Source organism: Suncus etruscus, chromosome 1 (genome assembly GCF_024139225.1).
Source record: "Suncus etruscus isolate mSunEtr1 chromosome 1, mSunEtr1.pri.cur, whole genome shotgun sequence".
Classification (NCBI taxonomy): Eukaryota; Metazoa; Chordata; class Mammalia; order Eulipotyphla; family Soricidae; genus Suncus; species Suncus etruscus.
In genome coordinates, this window is record NC_064848.1 from 173,677,026 (window position 1) to 173,683,386 (window position 6,361).

Consider the following 6,361-nt stretch of genomic DNA (forward strand, 5'->3'; position numbering starts at 1 on the left):
TTCTTTTTTTTTTCTTTCTTTTTCACTCTTGTGGTTATTATTTGGTGTTTTTTTTGTTTTTGTTTTTTTTTTTGGTGATTTTTGGGTCATACCTGGCAGTGCTCAGGGGTTATTCCTGGCTGTCTGCTCAGGAATTGCTCCTGGAGGCACAGGGGACCATATGGGGCGCCAGGATTCGAACCAATGACCTCCTGCATGAAAGGCAAACGCCTTACCTCCATGCTATCTCTCCAGCCCCTTGTTTGGTGATTTTGTTGTTGTTGTTGTTGCTGGGTGCTTTTTATTTTTTTGGTAGTTACTTTTTTTTAAAACTGTTGAGTTTTTTGTTATGTTTTATTCTTCTTCTTTCTTCTTCTTCTTCCTCTTCCTCTTTCCTCCTCCTCCTTCTTCTTCTTTTTTTTTTTTGGGGGGGGGCCACACCCGGTACTGCTCAGGGGTTACTCCTGGCTATGCGCTCAGAAGTCGCTCCTGGCTTGGGGGACCATATGGGACACCGGGGGATCAAACCGCGGTCCGTCCAAGGCTAGCGCAGGCAAGGCAGGCACCTTACCTCTAGCGCCACTGCCCGGCCCCTTCTTCTTCTTCTTCTTTCTCCTCCTTCTCCTCTTCCTTCCCCTCCTCCTTTCTCCTCTTCCTCCTCCTCCTTTTTTTGTCTTCTTCCAGAAGAACCACACAACTTGAATCATCCTGTTGTGCCTCATGAATTGAGGGGGGAAATAAAAATGAACGGTACCAGGACCAAATAGCCATGTGAACATTGAGTGGAATTAAAAAATTATCAGACTCGGGGCCGGAGCGATAGCACAGCGATAAGGCATTTGCCTTGCACGTGGCCAACACAGGACGGACTCCGGTTCGAATCCCAGAATCCCAAATGAACCCCCGTGCCTGCCAGGAGTAGCTCCTGAGTGCTGCAGGATGTAATCCCAACCCCCCCAAAAAAAAGATCAGACTTAAACACCAAACCCAAAGTTAACAACAACAGAATCGATACCCTATCTTCAACAAGCTATACAGAGGGGAACAATTACACTAGTACTCCAGGGGGCAAAGGAGGGAGATATGGGACACTTGCTGGGAAAGGGTGGAGGGAGGACAACCCTGGTGGTGGGAATGGCCCTGATTCATTGTCACTATGTACCTTAAATATTACTGTGAAATATGTGTTATTCACTTTTTTGTCACAATAAAAATTATTATTAAAAAACGAGTTGTGGGCCCGGAGAGATAGCACAGCGGCGTTTGCCTTGCAAGCAGCTGATCCAGGACCAAAGGTGATTGGTTCGAATCCCGGTGTCCCATATGGTCCCCCGTGCCTGCCAGGAGCTATTTCTGAGCAGACAGCCAGGAGTAATCCCTGAGCACCGCCGGGTGTGGCCCAAAAACCAAAAACAAAACAAAAAAAAAAAAAAAACGAGTTGTATATACTACATTTTTACTCATAATATTATAAAATTTCTTAAGTTTTAAAAAAAAAAATCTCAGCATTCTAGTGTCTAAATATTTCATTTTTGGGTATGTCATCATTTGTTTATTGATCATATTTCTATTTCATCTGTCATTCCAGAATGATAACAATGGACTTAGTCGACTCTTGATTTTAATGAAAATGTTTTTAGGGGTTAGAGCAATAGTAGGCAAGTAGGGCACTTGCCTTACATGTAGCCAACCTGGATTAGACCCTCGGCATCCTCCCTTATGATCCCTAGAGGATCAAAAGGTGTAATATTGAGTACAGAGCAAGGCACTGCCAGGTCTGACTCCAAAACAAAAACAAAAAAGTTTTTAGTGGTGTACTAATAAAGTGTCTGTTTAGTGTGTGGTAGAAATGAGATGCTGGGGATAAAAACCAGGGCATCATTACAAGCAAAATAATCATTTTAATATTAAACTACACCCCCAGTATCTCAATTATATTCTCTCCAGATGTAACTAACTTTCAAAAGGCAAGAAATAAGCTGTTTGATCAATTCATTCATGGCTATAGCCTGTAGTTGATCACTCCCACTACAAACAGTGTATTAGTGTGTCTGAGCTGTATTTTTTTATTGTTATTTACTCCCTAGAAATTGTGTTTATTTTTTCATAATTTGTTATTTAAACTGCCCTGCCAATCCTTCCCTCTTACTAGCTTCTCAGAAAAAAAAAAAAGCTACCTCATCCGCATTTTCACCTTTGACCTTACTTATACCTCTGTCTAGCTGTTGACCATTGCAGAGTAGTAGAAGAGGGCTAGGGAGTGATCACTTTTTCCCTTTTAGTTGGGGGTTGGGGGAGGGTAGTCTTTTTTGTAAGGTGACACATCCAGTCCTGGCTCTGCACTAAGGAATTACTCCTGAGCACTGCCAGGAGAGACCCCTAAGTACAGAGCTAGGAATAAGGCCCTAGCACAGCTGGATGCAAAAGGAGGAACAGAGTTAGTGGTATGTGTGGAGAAGCATACTCTGCCAAAAATGAAAGAGAGGCTGGAGGAAACTGTTGTGTGAATCTCGTCCAGCCCTGATGCCAATCTAACTGTCTTTGGAGCTCAGTCTGCTGGACAGTTGAGGTCATGAATTAGGCAGATCTGTCCCCTTACTGTGTCCTATCACTAATGGCTCTCCAGGATAAAAAAAAAAAAAAAAAAAAAGCCCAAACACTGTTCAAATGCTGTCACTGCTCCTAAAGATACAGCAGGTAACTGTTTACTGATGATGCTTCTGGCAACTCCAACGCCATTATTCTTTTGTTGTTGTTGGGGTGAAGGTTGGGCACACAGGAAGTGCTCAGGGCTTACTCCTAGCTCTGCACTCAGGAATTACTACTGGTGGTGCTTAGGAGTGCTATATATTTTCGGCCACACCCAGCTGTACTTAAGGCCTGTTTCTAGCTCTGTGCGCAGGGATTACTCCTGGTGGTGCTGGGCTGAGTGGGTGGGTGGCATATGTGGGCTGAAGAATGAATCTGAGTTGACCAAGTGTAAGGCACCAAATGCCCTACCTGCTGTACTATCTCTCTAATCCCTTCAATAAATAAAACTTAATAAACTCTCATTACTGAGAGGCTTAAGAGATGATACTAGTCTGGCCAACCTTCCAGAGAGACCCAATATTTGCAGAGATCCAGTTTCTCTCTCTCTCTCTTTCTCTCTCTCTCTCTCTCTCTCTCTCTCTCTCTCTCTCTCTCTCTCTCTCTCTCTCTCTCTCTCTTTTGGTTTTTGGGTCACACCCCGCAGCGCTCAGGTGTTACTCCTGGCTCTACACTCAGAAATTGCTCCTGGAAGGCTCAAGGGACCATATGGGATGCTGGGATTTGAACCACTGACCTTCTGCATGCAAGGCAAATGCTTTACCTCCATGCTATCTCTCCGGCCCCTCCAGTTTCTCTTGAAACAATTCAGTGGTGTCTTTGGAGAGTCTGGTGGGTATTTCACATAGCTGATCCCAGTACTGAACAGTCAAGTCCAGCTTCAGCGTGGCCACCTCTGTCTTCTGCTCCCTTTGTGTCTTTCGGTTGAGGGAACCATCAGCCTGCAATTGGCTCTCCTGGACAGGCAGTAAACTCTACAGTTCCCACCCTGTGGAACTCCCAATGATGTCCAAACTCCAGAGAATTCAGATAATTCTTGGGCTCTGCTTTCCTCTTAATTTCTCTGTTCCTGGTTCCATTGCTCAAAGAGGCCCAGGTGATAGAGCATGGTATCGCTTAATATATGGACATTGTGATTCCAAAGTGACAGTTACCTCCTCTTACAGGGAGATTGTTGAAAACAACAACAAAACAAAACCCCACAGTTTACAAGAGACGTCTACATATGTCTCATTTGCTTGCCTGGCCATGGGAAGAAAGGGATTCCCTTCTGCCCCAATAACCTCTCATAAGCCTCGGATAACCTCTCTCCTGCAGCCTGTGACTTTCCTCTATACTGTTCAAGAAACCATGGAAGTGCTTACTTGAGTGTGTGACAAAGGGGAAGAGTTCAAAATCACACTTCAAAATTGTATAAACTTTATTAAAAATAGGGTGGGCACACCCAGTGGTGCTCAGAGGTTACCTCCTGGCAGACACAGGGGGCCACAGGGGATGCTGGGATTAAACCCAGGTTAGCCTGTATGCAAAGCCCTACCAGCTGTGCTATTGTTCCAGCCATTTTTTTAGAAGCCTAAAGCTCTGGAAATTGACATTTTATTTAATTTATTTTTGTTTAATTTACTATATTTAGTTTATTTATTTTGGGGAGCCTCACCCAGTGGCACTTAGGGGTTACTCCTGGCTTGGTGCTCAGAAGTTACTCCTGACAGTCTAGGGAGACTAACTGGAATGCCAGGGGAAAATCATCTTTATGCATTTTATAGCAAGAGAAAAAGGAAAACAGCTGCTGCAGAGATAAGATATATAAAAACCAAATAACAGCTAAAACTGAAGCTCTTAAGTGCCCTCTTAAGTCTTTTGAGAACAGATAAGCAATTGTAGTTAATTAAAGCAGTTGTCTGGGTCAGAGATAGCACAGGGGGGAGGGCGTTTGCCTTGCACATAGCTGGTCCAGATTCAATCCCTAACATCCCATATGGTCCTTCAAGCCTGAAAGAGTAATTTCTGAGTGCAGAACCAGAAGTAACCTCTGAATGCTACCAGCTTGCCCCAAACAAACAAACAAAATCATTTTGGAGGGTTATTATAGATATTTGTGAATTTCCTCTTTAGCTTTTATTCTTTCTTTTTCAGGTAACAGCTAAGGTTACTGCCTGCAGGTATAGAGACCGTGCAAAGTGAAAATCCAAGAGTGTGACAGTGTTGAATGTCAAATGTCCCTTTTGGGTCAATATTGATTCTTGGGTTTGTGCAGTGTGCAACTGACACAGCTGTCACAGCAAACCAGGTCTCAGCTATAATATTCCTTGTGATTCGTTTTCTCCCTGTCATAGACTAACCTGGTCCTGGAAGAGAGTACTAACCCTGGCCCTGGAAGTAATCAATTTAATACATTCCATTCCCGTTCCCTGGGACAATGGTGGTAACTAACGCTAAACCAGTTGAGAAAAAAGGTGAATCTTAGGACTTGATGGGGATGTATATTCATTTGGAAATGGTGGGAAGAGAATGGTAAGTGCAACTGTGGTACACCAGGGCTGTTTCTGGCTCTGTGCTGAGAAGTGACCATAATTATATTCAGGGAATCATACGGAGAGCCAAGGATTCAAACTAGATCAGTCACATAAAAGACAAGTGCCTTACCTCCTGTACTATCTCTCTGGCCCAGAAGATGTGAAACTTTTGTTTTGTTTTGTTTTGTTTTAAACACCAAATGTTTTAAATAAAATGTTTTTGTTACCAATAAAAGTTTTAATTTTAAACAGATTTTTGCATTGGTGGTTCATATCCATCAGTTAGTTCAACTTGAGCACCTGTTTCAAAAACTTCTCCTGTAACTTCTACCTCTACCAAGAAGCTCCACAAGATCTTAGAATTCTTCAGCATTTTTGCCTCTCTAACAAAGATGTAATAAAGTGGGTAAACAGACTGGCAAGCCTTTTCTATGTCTTTCCCAATGCTAGCTGGAATTAATTTATTGGTCACCCTTCTTAAGTCATTTGTTTGCACCTCTCAAGTCATGATTTTCATCATTTTCTGAATCTGGTGAACTTGCTGATGTAGAAACCTAAGAGGTCTTTCAAATCTGATTATTGTGCTGCTTAGTGAAACCAACACAGAATTGACAAAAACATGAGTCTCAATCATGCCATAAAAATTTGTCAGGCAGTTCTTGTCCTCCATAATTAGCTTGAATTTCCAAAACACGACTTCATTGTTCTGCAAATCAGTAAGGCTCACTTCAAATACATGACCCTTGAGGCCATCTAATGCAATTTTGGTTTCTTGAATTCTAGTGATAAGCACTTTCCCAATCTTTCTTATACTAAACATTGTTGTGCTTTCATGTTGTACCACTCTTTTTAGAAAATGGATCCACCAGCTTCTTCTGTGTTCCCTTTTTACCACCTTTAGGAAAGCACTTATTTTTGCCAACTGCCATGGTGCTGCTCAGAAAGCCAATTGTAGATTCTTAACACATACTTTTCCAAACAAAATCCCTAACACTAACATTAGTAGTGCCTAGAGATCAGGAGATGGTATAGTGACAAAGCATCTGCCTTTGCAAGTATGAGACCATAACTCCACTCCCAGTGACACTCACATTCACCAGCTTGGTCTCAAAAGGGTTCCCAAACCCTGGCATTGTGTGATCACTAGGACACAGCAGCCAGGTATGTGTAAGCACAGCAACAAAAGTGTTCATGCCAGGGCTGGAGCAATAGTACAAAGGTCAATTGTACATAACTGACCCAGATTCAATCCTTGGCATCCCATATGGTTCCTCGAT

General features: G+C 42.7%; 1 pseudogene; it reads right to left on the reverse strand.

Annotated features, from left to right (window-relative positions):
• Positions 1–5,328: 5,328 nt before the first annotated feature.
• LOC126007162 (40S ribosomal protein S3a-like) lies at positions 5,329–6,013 on the reverse strand (annotated as a pseudogene).
• Positions 6,014–6,361: the final 348 nt, after the last annotated feature.